General features: G+C 36.5%; 1 protein-coding gene and 1 long non-coding RNA gene across 3 annotated transcripts in view; one reads left to right on the top strand and one right to left on the bottom strand.

Annotated features, from left to right (window-relative positions):
• The window catches only part of LOC147643718 (uncharacterized), a 57,686-nt gene that overhangs the window by 14,163 nt on the left and 21,897 nt on the right, over window positions 1-21,626 (bottom strand). Inside the window, exons 1-2 of the long non-coding RNA XR_015271487.1 lie at window positions 9,390-9,458; window positions 9,228-9,280 (exon numbers count right to left, since the gene is read on the bottom strand). This is a non-coding gene — a long non-coding RNA (uncharacterized LOC147643718). Of the gene's footprint in view, window positions 1-9,227; window positions 9,281-9,389 lie in introns of the transcript that reaches the window.
• Dyrk2 (Dual-specificity tyrosine phosphorylation-regulated kinase 2) overlaps window positions 5,954-21,626 on the top strand; it is a 51,826-nt gene continuing 36,153 nt past the window's right edge. For both annotated transcript variants that reach the window (XM_020954720.2, XM_086832081.1), the window contains exons 1-2: window positions 5,954-6,555; window positions 19,047-19,111. The gene's annotated coding sequence lies outside the window, so the exon portion shown is untranslated. The remainder of the gene's footprint in view (window positions 6,556-19,046; window positions 19,112-21,626) is intronic.

The raw sequence follows: 21,626 nt of genomic DNA on the forward strand, positions 1-21,626 counted from the left end.
TCGTTGTTCGTGCCTTCTGGACTGTAAACTACGTCAGTGCGGAGACCTCTATTTGAAGGTTTTAATTACGCCAATTGCCCGGAGAGTAGGTCAAGTGGTAAAGACTATTTTGCATTGATACATGTGTGTATATTTCGATTTGTATATATCTCGATAGTCAAGATCAGGAGACTTTCAAAGGATAGAAATGTATATTTGAAATGTACAACAATTTGACTAATTTAAAAGTGTTTAAATATTCAATTTTCTTAAACTAATTAAAGATAAAACTCTAGATTAGTTTTGTACAACACCAAAAAATCGTATCTTATAAGTATTAGGTTATCCGGCTCGAAGGACCAAAAGGTAAAGTGCTTGAGTTGTTGTAAAAAACTGTATTCATTCTCTAAGCTCATTGTGACTTGAGATTCCTTCTTTCCTTCTAGCTTAGAAAGAATAACAAGAATTTTCCTACTGAACTGGTTCAATATTCAATCGCTTTTCATTCCATATAAGTAGCTTGTAATTCAGCTTGTATATAGACAAAAAAAATATAGTTCTTTGTTCCTACATTTCTGTTAAGGGACTTGTAATAAATTCCGTATCAAATTACTTGTTGCAGTTTGTTTGACGAGCAGTTGGAGTCAAAATTGACCCAGTTTGAGGCGGTTGGTCCCACCAAATTTGAGCGATGACCTCACACACTCATTACCCCAGAGAACTTTTCCATATTTCATTTTAAATACCATTTTCCCCCCTTTTGATTTATTTGACTAATTTCCATTGCTGGGACTTTGACCCAAGTCTGGAGTGTTTGATGCGTTGCTGTCATGAACTTCCAACCGAACCGGTTTTCGGTACTTGAGATTCTTTTTGAAACATGAAGCACACACAGACTGGAGAATCGAAAATGGGAGAGAATCTTATCGCCTGCACTTTGATCTGTAGTTTACATAACCAACACATTTCTTCGCAGAGCTACTCTTTCCATTTCCCTGCCTATTTCTGTTTTGGTTCTGGATCTCGTAATTAACATTCTGATGGCGTTCGAGTCTCGAATCAGATTCGTCGTTGATTGCCTGTAAAATAATTAATTTATGCGTGCATTAACCGTTACTTGATAATGAGTACCAAAGGCGGAGAATCGGTGGGGAACTGCCCGGTCTTATCTCGTCTTTCAGAGCCGATTAAGTTCAAGTCTTCAAGTGCGGACTGAGCTCGGGTGTGTCAGAGAAAAAGGCAAAAGGCGAGATACCCGATGGGGGATTTGGAAATGGACAGTGGAAGTTTATGAGTATCAGCCACTCTAAACTTGTAATTATGGACTGGACCCTACACATGTACAGTGCGTTTCATAAACAAAGCGATAGGGTCTCTTCGAGGTAAGAATTTCTCTACCTATTTCCAAGTTTATATTTGTCCTGACACAGACAAGGTTTCCAGAAATCGATCATCACTTTATATTCTCTGATTAAAATCAGCTTTATCACTTTGCAACGCACTGTATGGATATATGGAGACATTCCCATACCCCGGATCTTTGTGATTAATTGTCAACATTTGCAATGTGGCTTGGCTTAAGCAACTATCCATCCACACAGGGCGTAACTTTTGACTTGGGGGAGTCGGAAAATGGACGGGGGAAAAGGGAAAGTTCGGAACAATCCAGACTAAATGAAGATTTACGTCCAGTAACGCCGACGACTTGGATATTTATGGAGGCAGAGTCAAGGAAGTGGAATTCAGTCTGGGAGGAACTCCTTTGCCAAAGTATATTTCTTCTCATTTGCTGAGTATAATGAGCTTTAATTATACCATTTAAATACGAATGTCTTGGACTGACACAGCGAAAAGGAATCTGTTTTATGGGGAATACACTATATAATTTAATTTTTAAAAAAACTTACTATAGGTTAATATAAATATATTGTATCGCAATTTGTTCAAATGAAAAGTATATAGAGGAATGTATATTTAATGAAATACCAATACAAAAGTATTGATTTCACTACCAAACGATAATTTCATTAACTTTAAAGTACCAATTTATTATATTTTATGTTAAGTTCTTAAATAATAATCCGAAATACTTACCTTCCCCACCGTAAAAGATTTAAAGCTGCATTTCAGTCCGCTTGAATTATAATTATTTTTCAGATCGCTTCAATTAAGTAATCAGAAAGATGACTGCCATAAATTGTGAGAGGGTGGAGGATGTATCTGTGATAAAAAAATAAAAAAAGAATCCACAGAAGCCAGAAATTATTTTCTTCGTTTTTCCAGAACCCATGAGACAACGGCAACTCATCATCGAGTGACCGCAAAGAAATATCATAATGTCTTTCCGAGAAATCAGCATAGGTCGCCAGACAAGACTGGGGGCTCAGCGCCAATGATTGCCCATGGGCGTAGGGTCTGCAAAGGGGGTCTGTCCGCAGGGAAGGGGGTCGTTGTCTCGCCATTCGTTCGATTGAATCAAGACCCCGACGACGAACTCAGACGGCCAACTAAATATACTTGTAATAAAGAAAAAATAAAGTGGAGGCAGAGAGTTGCGTAGGATCCGCGAAATCTTCTGCAGACAATGCAGCTGCACCATTGCTTCCTCACAGCCTTTCGGTTGTTTTGATTACTTTATGTTTTTTTGATAAATGCTGCTCATCATGTAATTTTAAACGCGACGCGCATGTTAAACAAACAATTTCCCGTGACAGTGTAAAATGTGTTTTAGGAGGTACACCTAAAGAAATTAGCTAGTAAATTGATGGTATAAATTTATAGATAATCCATTTAATACATAGACAAAAATTTAAGAACTGAAGTAACTACATAAAGCCTAATCTTTTAGCACTCTTTGGTTTTATGCTATTTAGATGGATTAATTTAAAAAGTTATCTAGTAAGTAAAATATATGCTGGTAATACTGACGTAATACTTAGAAAAGTCTATAAAGTAATTAGTTTTAGATACTAAGGTTATCCTTAAAACTAAACCATCGCTTATACTTAGCATTATAATCTACAATGAGATGATTTGAGTGATTTTTTAGTTTTCATTTTGCCAATTTCAATTCCTATTTAATAGATCTAAGAGTATCCATCAGGCTTTTAATATTAATATGCGGTTACAAAGATATCTCATTAGTAATACTTTTTTCTGGCTCGAATAAAGTTTAAATTGTCCTATTTTTTTATAATGAATACCTCTATTATATATTTGTATATTTTTCAAAGCATAGCTGAAGTTTTTTCGAGTGCAGGATTTAACTAATACTAAAGGGCCGAGCGACCATTCGTCAGTAGGCCCTCCGGCGACCATTACAACATGACTCGCAAAGAAAGCGAGTGTTGAATGCAACTTTTATTTCATGTTTTCCCCTCTCTTTATCTCTCTTGGATTCTCTTTTTTTGTGGTGGAAAGTCTTTTGGCCCTAAGGCAGGCCTAGGCCACAAGAATCGTGTTGATGGATTTCTTCCTGTCGTAAATGTTGTAAGCAAAAGATACGTCCAAAAGCGTTTCAGCCCTGTGTCCCCTAATGGTAGTTTTGTGGCCATTTTCTTGTTCATTTTTTGCTCATTTGACTTATAATTCATGATGCGTTTTTGGCCCACAACTGATTCTGTAGATTTGCAAAGATTTAAGCCTCTGACAGCCACAATATGAATTGTGGGAGAGAGTTCTGGATGTAATGTGTGGAAAATGTGTCATTAGAACTAACATTGTTATTGTAAGAAAAGATTCCAGGTTGTGACAAAGAACAGAAAGATCAAAGTATTTTAAGGGTTTTATTAATAAATATTAAGTAATAGTAGTACTAATGTTGATGGTAATGTTAATAATTTAGTAAGAGAAAGATGTGAGTGAAAACATTTACAAATACCATATTTTGACAAACTAAACCTTTACATTTTTAAAATATTCGAAGTATAATTGATCAGAAAATAAGAATATATTGAATTTTGAAAACTCTTTAAATGTTTTCTGAATATTTCTTTTCTTTAGTTTCTCTGTATTTTAGGCACCGTTCTTAAGTCGGTCAAAATCGCGTTTTATCATCGATTTCTCATGATAAACATTCAAGGCAGATCCATTTCCAATAACTTTTCCGCCGATATTCCCTTTTCCTTTTTGTAAAGTTCCTGATCTTGTTGTGATTTCTTGGGTCTGGCCTTTATTTTTCTTTCTTTTGTCCGTTTTTCTTTTGGTTTTTAGGTTCAGCTGTGCTCACATTTTGTAATTTAAATAAACAAATTCTTTTTGTTGTTGTTTTGCAGCTCTTGCCTTCTTTTTTTTTTTTTTTTTTTTTTTTTTGCTGATAAGAGTGGATGGATGCCGCAGAAGATTGCGAGACCGCGGGTCTTTGTTTTGCCTTGCTGCCGCATTATCAGCGCTTGCTAAATGTCAAGCCATAGCAATTCCGGCTTTGTATCAACTTCAGTCATTAATTATTATTATTGTTATTATTGAGATGTGTTTTTATTGTAATGTGTTTAAAATTGAACACATGGTTCACAATTGTCTCTAGCATTACAGTGTCTTTGAAGATAACAGTGCCATGTTAAGGCCAACCTCCCGCAGCGCTGTTAACAGCAGGAGAGCGAGAGCGAGAGAGGGCTAGGTCGAGAGAAACGGTTTGTTTGTTTGCTTTTACTTTTTGTGTTTACCATTGTCTTTGCTCTCTGGCACGTGAGTTGCCAAAGAAGTTGTGTTTGCCTTTGTTTGGCTTTGACTTTGGCGTTACCAGACGGTCGAACCCGTTGAATTCTTCATCATATGAGATCGCTGCAGCCTTGGAAATTGGAAAATTGTCAACACCCGGGGGTGGAATTTGATAGTTCCTTGTGGGAAGGCCAATCAATCTCGTAATAATGTATTTTCAATGGCCAACGGTCGAATGCGGGTATCACGTTTGAAGTGTTTCGTGTTTCACATTTCTCGATATGCAAGTAATGAGTTTGTCATTACGAGCGCCCATAGGGGTGGTTTCATTCGTTCGCTTGAAGCATGCAACATGATCGATCTGTACCATAATGTGCCTATATTTAATGTGGGCTGGGTAATGTTTGTTGTGGTTTCGAGAGTGGATAAGTGCAGGGGTGGCGGCACTCCAACGGGGAAGTTGGTAAGAACTTCTGACTGTCGAATGATGTGGGGATGTTAATGCTAGTAACTTATTATTTTCGACTTAAACATTGTATAATAGTATTAATCATGGTACTTTGTTATAATAATCATTATATCCCTTATTTTAATAAACAGATTTTAATTATAATTATATCAGTTTAATTTCAATGATTCATTTACAAAGCTTAATTTCCCTTTTAGGCCCACTGTGCTTTGGGGCCAAAGCCGCAGCGATTGCAACAATAGTAAGTCTGCCATAAGCAAAGGCAACAACAAGAAGCACGCACACACATACTCTCCCACTGAGATGGCGCGGCTCCCCTCTCACAACATTTAATTTGCCTGCTCCACTGTATTTACTTTGCTTGTTCTCTTCTTCCGTGCTTGGCGCTCTCTGGCTCTCTCCCGCTCTCTTTGTGTTTGCCACGCAGCCTTTTGTTGTTGTTGGGGTGCGTTTGCTTTCTGGTTTTGGTACCTATTACTTGGAGGGTATATTATATTGAAAGTAGTGTTATAGCGACTTAGTGTAGCAGAGCTCAGGCCATGTTAACTACTTTAGAATTGATATTAATTGATATTGACTGACTACATTGGTCAACATATTAAACCCTCGATAAGCACGCAGTAGCTCTGCATACATATATGCAGCCGTTGCACTTTCCGTTATGTTTTCAGCGCATATGATGGTCGTTCGCTGTCTGGCTCTTAACGTCCCTTATTTCTTCCCTTTTAACTGGTTTTTATGCCTGATACATAGCAAGAATAAATGGTTTAATGGGTAAGTTGCAGGTCGACCCAATCGACCAAAGCGCTCTTCTTGTGTTTTTTTTTGTGCGCCTGCAGCTGCTCCATTCGGTTTATTTCGTTCCGTTGTGTTCATTCGGTTCAAATTCTCGCGCTTGTGCGGTTGTGCGGAGCAGACGAGTTGGAAAAAGCGGAAAAGCGAAGCGATTTCCTTTCACACTGTCGGCGGAGGTTCAATATTCTGTGTTCGGGTAGAGAACTGCAGGCGTTCGAAAATCGGAATCCGAATTTGAGAATCTGAGGCGGCACTATTGCACTAAAGTATCCGAATCCGAATCCGCGCTCTAGAGTCGAAAGTGAAATTCGTCAAGCCACCAGCGCCAACGGTAAAGTAAACGCAACGCAACGCGACGCGACGACGACGACGCGCAAAGTAATTTTTGTTGAATGAATGGATGGAATAGCGACAAAACCCCAATCACGCTAAATTAATCAAATCCAATTGCAAATTATTGTATTCAAACCAAGTCCCCGTCCCCCAAAATAATACAAAATATTAGTATTGCGAAGAGCAGATACTACAGTGTTTAACAGTTAAATCCCATCAACCACAGCAAAGTCGTTGATTTTTGGTGTGCAATAAAAAAAAGTTGAGAAAACCAGAGACCAAAACAGAGGAGATTCGGCGGAGTCACTTGTCAAAAGAAGGTACGAAATACGTTCAAATTTTGGTCCCGTCATAAAGGTATACACATTCACGGAGTTGGCGTACAAACGTACAAACTCCCAAAATAAAGTTTCATCTCGGATGAGAGCCAGAAAGTGAAAGAGAGAGAGCGAGCCAGTGCAGAGCGATTGAGAGAGTTGTGCAGCATCCCACAAGGATAAGTGAGAGATGTCTGTATTTGTGTGTATGTGTGCAGAACTTTTGCAATAATGTCCTTCGCAATAAAAATATGTTGAGAGCGGCATTAAAAAAAACCATTGAGATCTAGGTACCAAAGGGTAAAGTGGAGTAAATCAAAGAGGAAAGTGGATAGAAAGAAATTAGGTACATAAAAACTATGAATATGCTTGAAGTAGGCTTTAATTTAAAATATTTGAGTTGTTTAGGAATATATTAGATTGATAAATCAGAGTCTGTGAACAAATCATAAAGAATATGTCAATAAAGTTAAATAAAAACCATCCTCTAACACTCTTTAGTTATATTGAACTACTGTAATAAAAATATTCCTCTACTGAAATAATAATAACAATAAAATCCCGCGTTTTTTATTATACAGCGATACAGTCACTTCGCAAACTGTATCACTTAATCAAAGATCTCAGCTGATGCTGATTATTTAATTATAAAACAAAGCTTTAGAAATATATATTCGTTAGGGCAATGACACATTTAATATATGTACATTATCGCTCTCAGTAATTTACATTTGTATAATTAGTATTATGTATATCTCACTATTCGCTAAATTGTTTTACAAATTAAAATTCATCTAATCTGTCTGTTTATAAACAACATTTTAACAACAAGCCGGCAGATCAGATTATTTTGTTGGTGATTAAGAAAAGCGTGCATTATAATAAAAGGTGTCCCCGCAGATTTCTAAATACAAAAGAATATTTTTAAAATGCTCAAAAATTCCATTAAATGTATATTTGTGGCTAGAAATCGATTTTATGACCCTCTTCCCTGAGAACCTACTCAATAATGCCTCGTGGAGGATAGATATAAACGGATTTCGTGTTCTAATTTTGTTTTTTTGCTTCTGTTTTTCAAAGTCAAACATATTTCAAGAACATTCAATAAGAGAACAAAATAGAGAGCAACACAAGCCAATAAGCGAAATAAAAAACGAAAAGGCAAACCAGGCTAATTTATAAGACAAAGCCACTCAGATTCAGTTCGATAGCCATCTGTGGTTAAATTAAGATAAAAATCTGCTGTTTCACATAAAACCTAACCAAAGGTCTTGTTGCTCTTGAGCGCAGATTGAGATACCAAGCTGAAAATTCATGTTGCAGTGAAATCTCTCGCCACACACTCACCCATATCTTTTAAATACTTTCCTCGGTTTTTTTGTTGTTGTTCTTGTTTGTTGCCCTAGGGCCGGCTAATCAACGCGTGGTTGTCTCAGGGGTCTCCCAGCCATTGTTATTAATCTTTTCGGATTTGTTAATCATTTTCAGAGTGTTTTTTTCCTGGCCTGCATACAATTTGCAACACGTTTTGTATATGTTTTTCTGCCGTGCTTTTAGCTTTCCATTTCACCCAAGTGTTTGTTCTGTCCTCGCCCGCAGCTCGTCCAATATTTATAAACTTTTGGACTTTGAAATCATCTTTCATTTCCATGAGAAGGTTATCGAGAGTGATCTTTACATTTAGGCATTCGAAAGTTTACTTTGGGTGTTAATTGGATTCGAGAAATGCAATTAATTATCTCACTTCCACATAAATATTAAGCTAACATGGTATCTACAGCTTCTAATTTTTTGTTTCTAAAGAGAAATTGAATTTATAGAATTTAATTAGTTGATCTTCAGCCTTGCCCATTGTTAAACTTGGATAATCAGTCTGTCTGTCTTAGATATTTACTAAATAAAAGGAAGCACAAGTCTGTTAGCTAGAAAATCCCATCAGCTTATGCAAATTCATGAAAGAAAATTAAATGAATTTTTTTAGGTCTGGCTTCTCGTTGCGATGAAAGCCTGCTCAGAAATTCTAATGAAATTCACTCACAGTGACACAATTATGCGATGCCCTCAGGTGTGATTCGGTTGTTCCTATCCCGGCCTCCAATTTGCATACGGATCTTCAAATATAATAAACATACATACATCACCACCGGGCGGGTGAAGTGTCATAAAAAGTAACCCACATTGGGCCACAAGGGGTTTCCTAACGGACCCTAAAATGTTATTATTATAAGTATTTATTTTGTAGTTTTCTTCATTGTTTACTCAGCTTTGCGCAATTTTTTATGAAGTGCGCAAAAGTTTTTTGCGGCCTCGTCTCAAGAGGAGTCGAGTAAGTTTCGGGTCGGGTCTGGGCAACTAAAAAGCGATGAAAGAGCCGTTAGGTGACCCCAGCCAACCCTCGAGGGCCAAACCAATTTGCATGAAATGTGGCAATAAAGAAAAGCAAAAACAATCAAAGTGAAAATGCTGAGTGGCTGCAAAGAACGAGGAATAAGTGAAGCATACTCGATGAGATGTGTGTAGGAGAAGAATATTCGTTTCAAAATTAAAGATTCTTCTTCTTCAAAACATTAATAAGCATTTTTATGTAGCAGCCAGCCCTGATTAGATATTTACAAGATTATATTTAGTACAAGACTTTGTTTATAGTTAACGCATTAAAACCTAAACAGACCTACCCAAAGAATGTTTCTTTTTCGGGTCGTTGCCTTTGTCCAGGGAACTCTTCTGTCTTTGGAAAAGGTACTTGAAATAAAATAAACAAAAAATATTCCGTCCTTAGATACTTGAAATTCAAGAGCATACTGTTCAATTTTAGCACTCAGTGACTAAACACTCACACCCTTAAAATTATCAGAAAATGTCGGAAAGCCATGGCTGAACCTAAGTGCCAAAGTTCTGTCTACAATAAACTGTATATGTATTTATTATTGACGGCAATTTGATAGACTACTGAAACTAACAAACAGAAAACGATATCTCTAACGAAATACACATGTCGACCAAGAAAGATTGGAATGGAATATATGTATATGTATATATGCTTTATCAGACAAGTTCGCAAAACCCCCGATTACGATTAATGATGATTTCGACGTCATTGATGAGAAATCACGTCTGTTATCAAAACAAAATAAACTCAACAAAGAAAGCGGTTGTCAATTTTTATGAACTTCCGCTTAAACTTGGTGACGAATATTTTGATTCCGCTGAAGTGCGAGATGAATCCGGCGAAATACTACAAACGAGAAATACCCATTAAAATTCAATAAGACAGCAGCAGCAGCAGCAAAAACAGGTGTCTTTTGAGAAACTTGCCGCTCAGCTGATGATTATTGAACAAAAACTCATGCAAAATTATTATTTTTTGCTCTCCCCGTGCCAAGTTTTTCATTGTTAAATTTAGCATTGATCACGGAGAGACACCAATTGCGTCACAGATCTCTGAGAATTTTAGTCGCTATATAGTAAACATTATACATTATGTTTGTGTGCTTGCTATTTGCTATTATTTATAGGGTTTCTTGATCTATCCTAATCGTATTAATTATTTATAGCTGATTGTTTACAAACGTTAGAGGAAGTATTACTTCCACAGATCTCACTGAATGTCTCTCTCATGTTCCATAGTCATTTTCTTATCACGATCAATACTTATCAGCTGATAGTTTTCTTTATCACTTCACTGGACGGCGATAATATTTACAGTAAATTTCTGTTAATTGCTAGTAGCATGTGTCGTTAGAAAGATCGAATCTTTTTTAAAAAACTAAAATGTTCGCACAAAAATAAAACCAAAGCCGGTCTATGTAAATGAACCTCCAAATTTGCATAGAGAATTTTATCATGTTCAGATAGATAAATGAGGTAGATAAAAACATAGATCGGAATAATCAAGAGCGGTTTGTTTACATTCCACACACACACAGTAAATGCATTTTATTTTCAACAAAAGGTAACAGATAAATACTAGAAATGGCATTTCCTTTTGTAATTTATTAGTTTGTTGAAACAATTAATCACATTTTCTATGAGCAAGATCTTAATTTCGTTTTTCCCTTCTATTTGCAGTTTCGGTGAGTCAAACTAAGATTCTAAAGTCCAATTTCTTACAAGCTGGGTAAGCTTTACTTACATTTTTGTTTTGTTTATTAAAATCTAATTTGATTTTTAACCTTCTCCATGAATATATCCAACCGGCAGACAATTAAGTGTGCCTACGTCAGTTTCTATTTCAGTTGGGCCTAGCCTGACACCTTCAATTGAAATTGATTATGAAAACGACATCATCCACGCACTTATTTAATTAAGAAAAGCCTACAAAACCAAAGTCTTGGCAACCAATTATGATTTAATACAGTCAAGTGTCTAAATCTCAATGCTAAATGGATATTTTCATAGAGATTTCTGGGAATTTCCCGCAATGCTAGGGAATGGAGACCTTCGGTGGACTTTCCAACTTGGAAGTATTTTCGTAGGTGGTCTGGTCGATGGTGATGAACTACTTCAAGTGCACCGAACAGTGGGCAGAGACAACAAGATTTGCGTGTTTGGGGCCAAGACAATTAGAGAAACATGTGTGTATATATACGTATCCGTATAATATTTTAATTGTCGCCAAGATCTTTTGCTAGATTTAGCTTCTGCCTTTGTAATCGAGACCACCACGCAAAGAGACATTCAATATGCCGGCTCAATGCGAAGTCATTTTCCTTTTGTCATCGACAAATTGGGTCTTGGTCGTGAGAGAGACACGCACGAGGGCGTAACGCACTTTAGGAGCAAGTACTTTAAATATTTTCATTTTCAATTTCGCGATTCTCAGTACACTCTCAGTGTGCCAATATGTGGGTCAAGTCTAAATTGGAAGGCAACCTCTGTGTTTTTTTGTGTTTTCTCGCATTAGAAAAAGTGAAATCGCAAAATGTTTTTTCCATAGTTGTAATTAACTCTTAATCATCGACGCTTTGTTAGCTGCCACCTGCATGTCTCCCTCTTTCTAATTATCACTCACACTTTTTTTGTTGTTAGATTCTAAGCAATTAGTCAAAGTTTTTTTTCTTGTGATTTGCATTTCCCTCCTGTAAGACGATAAGATGTCGTACTTGCAGCTTAATTATAAATGTATTTATTTGTATTTTTTCTAATGTTAACACCTTGGTAAGTAATAATGCTGATTGGCATTGATTTTTGTCTAGACAGGGCGAGGAATACATATGTCATTAGTTGGGTGAAACTTTTTATAAAATCATTAAAATCGTTAGCTGAAAGTTGTAAAAAAGTGGATGGTAATATTTACCTCATTAGTATTTATGTTTTCTATTTGGTCTGTATGAATACTTCTACTTGGGTTTTATATTCCACTCTAAAATTCAATCAAATACTAATTCCTTAATTTTGTCATTAAATTAATACTAAAGTTGACCTGCTTAACTAAAGACACAATGCTTTGGGTTCCGGGCATCTCATAGTCGTGCACACTCGATTTTAGTTTTCTTACTTAATTTTTTTGTTGTATCAAATTACAATCTGCATCAAAGTGCAGTGTCAGACCCAGGCAGACATATTTTTTTAGCTTGACTCCAAAGATTACACAACCTGCTCAACTGCACCCGACGAGGCGTTATCGATGGAGCAAAGCCAGGTAGGGTGGCACAGGTGAGATGAATTCTGCCCACTAGCAAACCCAGAGTGCGACGCCTTATTAAGTTTTGCTCAAGTCGACTCTGGCCCTGTTTATGCAATGTAAATTACTCAAAGAATATGAAAATCAGAGCTAATTGAAACAAGTATGAGAATGAGAGTAGAGTGTGCTAGACTATGAGGTACCCGGTAAAGTGCATTAAATAAAACAAGTTCAAATACTGCAGTCAAAGAAGAAGATTTTCTTTCAGAACATTTTATTCGAAATAACTTTTATATTTCCAACGTTTTAAAGTGAATTAAAATGAAAGTTATTATACCCTTGTAGTGATATAGATAATGCGTATAAAAATTACATTCCTTAAGCCAAGTTAGTGGGTTTGCGATAACATTGATTTACTAGGGACTAATGTAGATTTGCTTACCAAAAATGGTTTATGAAATTAAAGCTACATTTTCCAAAAAGAAAAAAAAAAAAAACGTCTAAACACATGACTCAGCGTAGAGATTTAATTTTTTGATTAAATCCATTCTTCATAGTGTACTTTAATCATAATTCATTTCATTTTTGATTGCCTTTATTTGTTGGTAAATTAATTTTAATTATGACTGACAGAAATGGTAATGGCGAGAGAAACGAAAATTAAACAGAAACTTCAATTAATGAGAATCTTAAATGAAGCTGAGAAATAAATAAACTTTTTCGGACATGAAACTTTATAAATTGTCAAGAAGATTTAGTAATTAATTATACAATATTTTATAGTAAGTTGCTTATGCGATTCCTTCTTAAATTTATTGAAATGCTTGTAACCTACATTTTCAGCTTGAAACACTTTGTACCTTTTCTCTGCTGTTTTTGTTTTTGCGTACTAACTTGGCCGTAAACCGTAAAAGACGAGTGTTCCGTTAGCTTCGTTTTTTATTGCCCCCACTCACTCCACTCGATCCGGTGACCGCAAATGCAATCATCACATTTCATCACCCACAAGAACCTCAGACCAGGCAGCAGCAGCTTTCATCTCGCTGGAGATCTCTGACTAAGGCGGCGGACTTGTATTAATGCCTCCGAGATTATGCCACGACAACAACATCGGCGTACATATATCATTTACCGTTTAAAAAGGCAAAGAGGGAAGATGTTTATGCACTTGAACGCCGCAACAACAAAAGTTGGTTCTTCTTACCGCAAAATAATGAGTTGCAGCAACAGCTACACCAAAAAAAAGAGCAGAACAAAGGCAGTCTTTTGGGATCCCTGGAAGAATTTCATCATTCTCTTTAAAGTGCTGTCTTGGAGAAGAAGAAGCGACTGTTTTGGGTCAAACCGCACCCGCTCGCGATCCTTGGCTCACCGGGTCTCACTCGAGCCTCTTGTCCGTCCGCATCCTGTGCTGGGCATATTGAGTTTCTGGACGGACCCAGGTGAACAGCTGGTCGGGGAACCAGTTTGGGCCTCAACTGGTACTACGGCAGCTGTAAACAATCAGAGCTAACTGCCTGCCAGGCACTCAGCCATGAAAAATGAATGATGGCCATGATGGTCAAGTCAACTGTTTTGCGAGGGGCCAAAAGCAACAGAGAACCAGCAACAGCACCAGCACCAGCACCAGCCAGAGTGGTTAGCTCTCCGCAGCGACAGTCATTGACCAAAAGGCTCCTGGACTTCCTCGGAGCCGGAGAAACCAGATTTTGTATCTATCCCAAAAGTGCGAGTATCTCGAGTCTGGCTCAAGTCTCGATCCCAGTTCTGTTCGTTCGGTGCTCCGGCGACTGCCCTTTGCGACTCGTTTGGTTTATGGCCCCTCAAGCTGAGTTTTTTACACTATTTGTTTGTTGTCTATATGGAGGAGCCGGAGAACCGGTTGCCAGGTTCATAGGCGATGCTTTGTTTGAAAGCTATAGCTTTTGTCTAGTATATATACATATACATATATATCTCTCTCATTTACTGCTGCACTTCTAGTTTTTGTTTTTGGCTTAAGAATTGTTATTTTGCAGTTGATATTGCGGGGGTTATCACCTGAATATCTTGATGGAGAATCAGCTTTAGCTTGTTCGGTGTGCTCTGTGTTTCGATTGTGGGATGGTAAGCCACAATATAAAGTTTATTGGCCTTGTGGTGTATCTGTTTGGGAGCCATGTTGTCCAAATGTCTGGCTACCCCTGAAGTATTTCTGGTCCATGATCGCAACCTTTAGCTGAGCAGCGGCCTACTCTTTCATTTGGCTGTCAGCCAGTTAACGTATTCCTCATTCTGCAAGTTGCCATAAAAAGACTTCAATTGCCAACTGTCAACTGGGGTGGGGAAACTGGTTAAAGTTTTTGCCGCAACAAAACTAAAAGAAAAAACTAAAATCAAAATAGTTTGACTGTTGCATTTGGTGCACATTTCTGGCGACTCCTCTTTATGGCCAAGACAAGTTCTTGACACTCATCGACGAGTGCAGAAAATGGCTTAAACGCCCACAGATAAGCCACCAGAGTATCCGTAGGTGAAATGTTGTATCTATGAGTGCGCTACTGAAGCCGAAACACAGACACAAAGTGAGATTAATTCAATCAAACTTTTGGCCAAGTTACAACCGACTGATTCCACAAATGCAGAAGCGATCAACGATGCATGCCACTGGAGAACATGCAATATGTTTTACCCCAAAAAATCCCTTACCTATGTGGTATTATTTTGACCACATAACAAGTGACGTAAAAACACTAAATTAAAACTATACTACATTACTAAAGCTTTAGGCCAGCATAATGGTTATTTTCATTAAACAATTTCTTTACCATATTTTTGTGCCTATTTGGGCAATTTCTGTTTGATTTGGTTGGCTGCCGGTAATGAGGAATTAAATACCTTGTGATTAAGCTTTAGTGATTGCAATAATTTATACCCATAAAAAATCTAAGCCTCATTACTGTATTTATTACTCAGGAACTAAGTAGTTTAAAGTGAAATAGAGCAAGAAGGAGAATAGATATTCATGATTATGCATATGGATCTTCAGTTTATGGATCCTTTGGCAAGTCAAAGACATTTACTTACCACCTCGCACGTGCTTGAAACACCTTTGGGGATATCTTTACCTAAAGATCTTAGATAGGCCAGTTGCAAATTAAACTATATCCACCGCAGTTGTTGGCCATTTATGCCGCCTTCAAGCCATAATCGTTTAGATGTTGTTCACTTCTCATAATGATCGTGTTCGCTGGATTTGGGGGATAGGTAGCCAGAGATTGAGCGGGATATGAACATGGAGATGGAGAATGACTACTGTGTGCGCAGGTAAATAATAAAAATAAAAAATCAAGGTGTGCTTGGGCTTAGCCAAGCTCCAATCCACACTTCACTCTCCATGGGGGCAATGTGCAATGTGTCTGGTGTCTTGGCCAAACTGTTTTTGAGTATTTTACGTTAATTTACGCCCAGAGTACTGTTGAGTAGATATTCGCTAGAGTCGTTGTCTGCTTTCGGTTTCATTATGAGTGGAATATCATGCAATGGCCACAGCACTCGACCAACAAACTTGGCTTTAGCTTGGCTTGTATCTGACAGTTGCACACTTGGATTGCCGGTTGCAACACCCATTTTGTATCTTTCACTGCCTGCCTCGTTACTCTGCGGGTAATCATATTTCTACCCGTCTGTCTGTTGTTAAATTAGCAGCTGTGTTCAACAGAAAAAAACCGTATTTTTAAGTTTCAGGATATTTTTAGTGAGCTCAGAAAGGCTAAGCTTTCGGTGGTATTTTCCTGCTTTGTTTCTTGGATTTCTCTCTGCCCTTGGGGAATGTTTTCCATTGGGGTCTTTTGGTTTCAACGCGCCCTGCTGACTCTATGTGATTTTCCTAATTGGATTTTCCGTCTAGGCAAACATTTTTCACGTTTCACGTTTGCTTTTGGTTTGCGCTCTCTTGGCATTGTCCAAAGTGTCAATTGGATTTGAGAACCATTTCATAACACATATTTCACGTTCACGGCGCACTGTGCGTATGTGATAGCGTCGTCACCTAATTTAAAGTCACAATAATAATATTAATTTAATGATTTGTAGGCCATAAAGAGCACTGTTGATTACGTCTGCGATTGATGGCAATGATTTATTATTATTATTTTTATGACCAGCAATCGGAGTGTCTCTCAAATTGAATTTATTTGCGTGCCTTACTTTATGCGCTCACTCAAATCGACAGAGATCCATTCGAAAGACCATAAAATAGATTCAAAATCAAAATAAACTGAAACAGCTGCTCGATATGTATTTGTATTCACCATTTATTTGATTTTTTTAGCGGTGGCGCTTTCACTTGCCATTTTTCTGAGATTTTTTATTAGTCCGCATTTGTTGACTCTGTCGGCGCATGAAAAAATGAAAATATTTATTTGCCTTGGTTGCTTTATGCAATAAGAAATATATATAATTTTTTGTTGTTCATAATTCATTCATATTAAAAGTAATACCGGGATATCATCAATTAAATGGAGAGGCGTTTTAGGTTTCTGACTCAGGCTTTTTTTCTGGGCTTGGTCAGCTCCTCTGTGAGTATGCATCTAAAATAAAAGCAAACAGAGAAAACCAAGGAAGCTTAGTAAATATATAAAATGAAAAATTGCCCAAGACTGCAAATTATAAAGAGCAACAAAGCAAAAAAATATACATTTATTGAATCTTTGCGGCGATTCACGCCACGGCAAATGAACAACAGACCCAACACGATCCCATTCGATTTGTGAGATTCATTAGCTTGGTAGATATATATTTCATTGTCAAAACTTTAGATGTTTTCCTCTTAAAAGAGGAGAAAAGGTTTCCGCAGTTAAGCTGATACATAATATTTTAGTTTTGCTCATTTAATGGAACTACAAGACCTTTAATTGTTTTCTGCTCAGTGTAATGTGTCTGATAAATAAATAGTTGGATTCCCACTTGATATCACTGACTCACAAACGCCCCCCAATTACTGATTAGGTAAGCTTGGTATTCCACATTTTGATTTCACCTTGCTTATCAGTTAAATATTTATGCACCGCGATAAGGTGGAACGAAATAAAGTGGCTGATTTTATTTGTCTAATTTGAATGTGAGAGAGGTATTTTTATACCCTTGCAGGGTATTATAATTTCAGTCAGAAGTTTGCAACGCAGTGAAGGAGGCACCTCCGACTATATAAAGTATATATATTCTTGATCAGGACCAACAGCCGAGTCGATCTAGCCATGTCCGTCTGTCCGTCTGTCCGTCTGTCCGTCTGTCCGTCTGTCCGTCTGTCCGTCTGTCCGTCTGTCCGTTTCTACGCAAACTAGTCTCTCAGTTTTGAAGCTATCTGAATGAAACTTTGCAGTTAGTCTTCTATATACTCTCACTCGTATATATGTCGGAACGGGCCGGATCGGACGACTATATCATATAGCTGCCATAGGAATGATCGGAAAATTTTTACAAAAAAAATTTTAACTTTTTCAGTTTTCAATAGAATTGGATCAAATTTGAGATATAGCCATTTCATATTATTCTACAATTTTGTGTAAAATTTTATGAAAATCGGACGACTATATCATATAGCTCCCATAGGAACGATCGAGAAATTAATTCAATTAAAAAGTATAACATTTTCAGTTCTCAACAGATTTTCATCAAATTTGAGATATAGCCGTTTTATATTATTCTACAATTTTGTGTAAAATTTTATGAAAATCGGACGACTATATCATATAGCTCCCATAGGAACAATCGAGAAATTAATTCAATTAAAAAGTATAACATTTTCAGTTTTCAAAAGATTTTCATCAAATTTGAGATATAGCCGTTTTATATTATTCTACAATTTTGTGTAAAATTTTATGAAAATCGGACGACTATATCATATAGCTCCCATAGGAACGATCGAGAAATTTGAGAGGAATGAGAATGGCGGTGGCTGTTGTCGGAAGACTGACAATAGCGGTGGCGATAACATTTTTAGTTTTCAACAGAATTTAATCAAATTTGAGATATAGCCATTTCATATTATTCAACAATTTTGTGTAAAATTTTACGAAAATTGGACGACTATATCATATAGCTCCTATAGGAACGATCGAGAAATTAATTCAATTAAAATGTATAACATTTTCAGTTTTCAACAGATTTTTATCAAATTTGATACATAGCCATTTTATAAGAAATAAAAGAAGTTAATAAAATTAAAGATTATAACTTCTTCAGTTTTCACCAGATTTTCATAAAATATCATTTTATTTTAATCAAAATTTTGTGTAAAGTTATAAAAAAAACCGGACTACTATATAACGAACGATCAAAAAATGAATACAATTAAAAATTATAACGTTTGCAGTTTTCAGCAGATTTTCATTAAATTTGAAATATAGCGTTTTATATCAGTCTTGAATTTTGTTGCAAATTTTATGAAAATCGACTATATCACATAGGTGCCATACAAACGATCGTTAGATGTGGAGCAAAAATGCAAATCTGTGAATGTAAAACTGAAAATATAATATGTATAGGTGAATGAAATGAGAGCAGGTATTACTTTATTGTTTTTTTTAACATTAATATAAATATTTTATATTGTATGGAAGGAATCCAGGAAGTCATCGAAGTTCTATCTGCAAGGGTATATAAACTTCGGCGTGCCGAAGTTAGCTTCCTTTCTTGTTAACAATTATTTATTTTGGGATTGTAAACGGTGTAAAGTAAAGATAAGATAAGAGACTTTCACATGGGAATTGTGCCACAAAGTGACATAAATGGGTCAAAAATTGGGTGACACGAGGATTAATGAAACTTTTATATGAATTTTATTGATGAATTCATAGTTACTAAACACATATTTCGTTTTTCTTTGCAGATATCTTTATGTTTGTTAAGAGCATATTGGGAGAAACTTGTCAAGGGGATCATATGTAATTTCCGGTAAGATTCCAGTCTTTAGTGTACCATATTTTTATATTCCATATCTCTCCATTTGGGTTTTATGTAAATAAACTGTCGCACAAGAAACTGCTTTTTCAAGAGCAAGCTTACTTAAGCCATAATGATATTCAAACTGCTGTGCAGCGAATAATAAGTGAATACGTTCTGATTATTCTCATATTCCTAAATCTTGGCGAAGCTTCAAAAATGCATGAATAAGTAATTGCAGTTTGTTTTCAAACAGAATTCCTACAGAAATTGAATTAAAGACGCATTTCTATGACTTTCCTGGCGTCGCAGTTCGCTCTCGGATAATATAATTGAATCACAGCTTTGTTTATGGGCTTGCCGTCCATTTCTCGATAACACTTCTCGCATATTTCACAGTAAGCTTCGAAACCAGCTGGAAACGAGCTGTTCTGATAAGGCACAAATCCAATTAATTGCAGTCGAATCAGACGGAAATCTGTTTGCAATGAAAGTCTGGATAGAACAACACATGGTGTTTATGAGATTAAATGGCAGAATGGAATGAAGTTTAAGGTATATCAATCGAATTAAATGATTAACTTAATTTAAAGAAATCTCTATGTTATACTTGCTGTCAGTACACTGACTTTGTATCAAGGCACTTTGTTTTATCGTTAGGTTATTTTACGCGATAAGATATTTTGTAAACCGAAACCGTTAAGCTACAAAGACATTCTCGATGAGTAAAAAAACACAACCTTGTTGCACATTCAGTTTCCTCAGAAATTGCGATACGAAATCGATTTCGAATTACAAAATAATACAGAACTGTAAATGGAGGCAATAAAAATGGAATTCAACACGATACGGACGTTTTCATGATGCGTGAAAGTCAACCTCAGCCTTGTGTGGCTAGGAAGCGAAATAAATCGCAGCAAACAAACAGTCGGAGTGAAATGTAAACATCGTAAAATGAGTATATATGTTATGTGAGGTAAAACAAAATCAAGCTAAACAAGAGCGTTCAATGAGCCACTTTTCATGCTTGCCGCGGCCAACAAGTTTGGCTAAAAACACAAAAAATAAAATAAAAGCAAAATACATAAAAAGTAACGCCAATTTGAACTTATCTTAGATCGAGCGCTTTGCTTTTATGTATAAATGTTCCTTTTTTCTGAGACTGTGTTTTGTGTAGAAAGGCTTCCATGTCAGGTTTGCCAAGCAAGGTTATTGCACACGAGAAGCACTCATAAAAGCAAAAAATATACTATATACTATACTGCAAAGAATAAATTTTAAGGTAAAACATGCCATAATTAAATATTAGGTTCGGTACACCACAAACGAAATAGATACCTCACCAGATCTGACAGAGTTCTCCACAGACAGACCGCACCTTCTCTCGCAAACTGAGTAAAGTGAGACTTCCGCAAATTCCCGGATTAATATTAAACGCAAGTGCCAGTGTTAGTCTTATGAATCGCACTTATGGTTTGTCTCTGCATACGCTGCATTTTAATCGAGAGCCAAGAAAACACCTCAGATCCCAAGGCGACTGCTTGGCATTCCGCTTGGCATTTGCATTTGAGCGCGTTGCATTTTCTTTTGGACGGGAAAATGCCAAGACTTAAATGGGGAAATTGCGGGAAAGACAAGAAAAGACAAGCCAAGACAAAACAAGACAAGACAAGACAAGGTAAAACAAAGCGGTGCGAGTGTAAACTATTCCATTCATCAGCAGTATGGCTAATGGCCATAATGAATATGAATAATTATCCAAGCTAATGCCGCGTCTCGAAGGCTTTTCAATATGCAAAGTATATTGTCCGGAAACGAGTATATGGCCTAATCATCATTGTAAAGGTTTTTTTTTTCTTTTGCCTTCGTTACGCATGAGAAAAATACTAGTGTTTCCTATGTAATACTAGGTAATTAAACCACAATTTGATTGGGGAATAGAATATAATATAAAATATATAGATATGTATATTATTCTATGCTTAATTTGTGCGTTTGAAAACTAGTTGGAAGTATATAATCTGTTGTTGGTTCAGACTTAAGATTATGTACATATATCTAACTGAACAAAAACCCTAATATTTGTTTGGTTAAACTTTAATTGTAAGTTTTATAACTTTCTTTAGTATTTCCCTTTTTTGAACTTTATTGTTTGATGCATCTTATCAACTTATATTGTCTTCATAAGTGCAAGCATTCTGAATTTTAAGCTCCAATCAGCATCTATTTTATTTTATTTTTTTGAAGTCAAAACTACTGCGTATTCACTTGACTCAAAGAGGGTTGAATAGCTACTCGAATGACACAGATACCCACCCGCTCCACCTCTATCGCTCGCCCGCATACTCAGATTTATTATCATGTAAAACTTTTGTGCAACAATCCGAACAACAAAAGCTGGCAAATCGCAGCTACTGTGCAGCTGTTCAGCTGGTTCCACCCAGCCAATTGTTCTAGTTGATAATTTATTTGAATATTTGGCATAATTATGCCGAAGTGAGCAGCGAGAAACAATAGAGCCAAAAAC

This window comes from Drosophila serrata, unplaced genomic scaffold (assembly GCF_035046125.1).
Source record: "Drosophila serrata isolate PLE 108 unplaced genomic scaffold, ASM3504612v1 contig_245, whole genome shotgun sequence".
NCBI lineage: Eukaryota > Metazoa > Arthropoda > Insecta > Diptera > Drosophilidae > Drosophila > Drosophila serrata.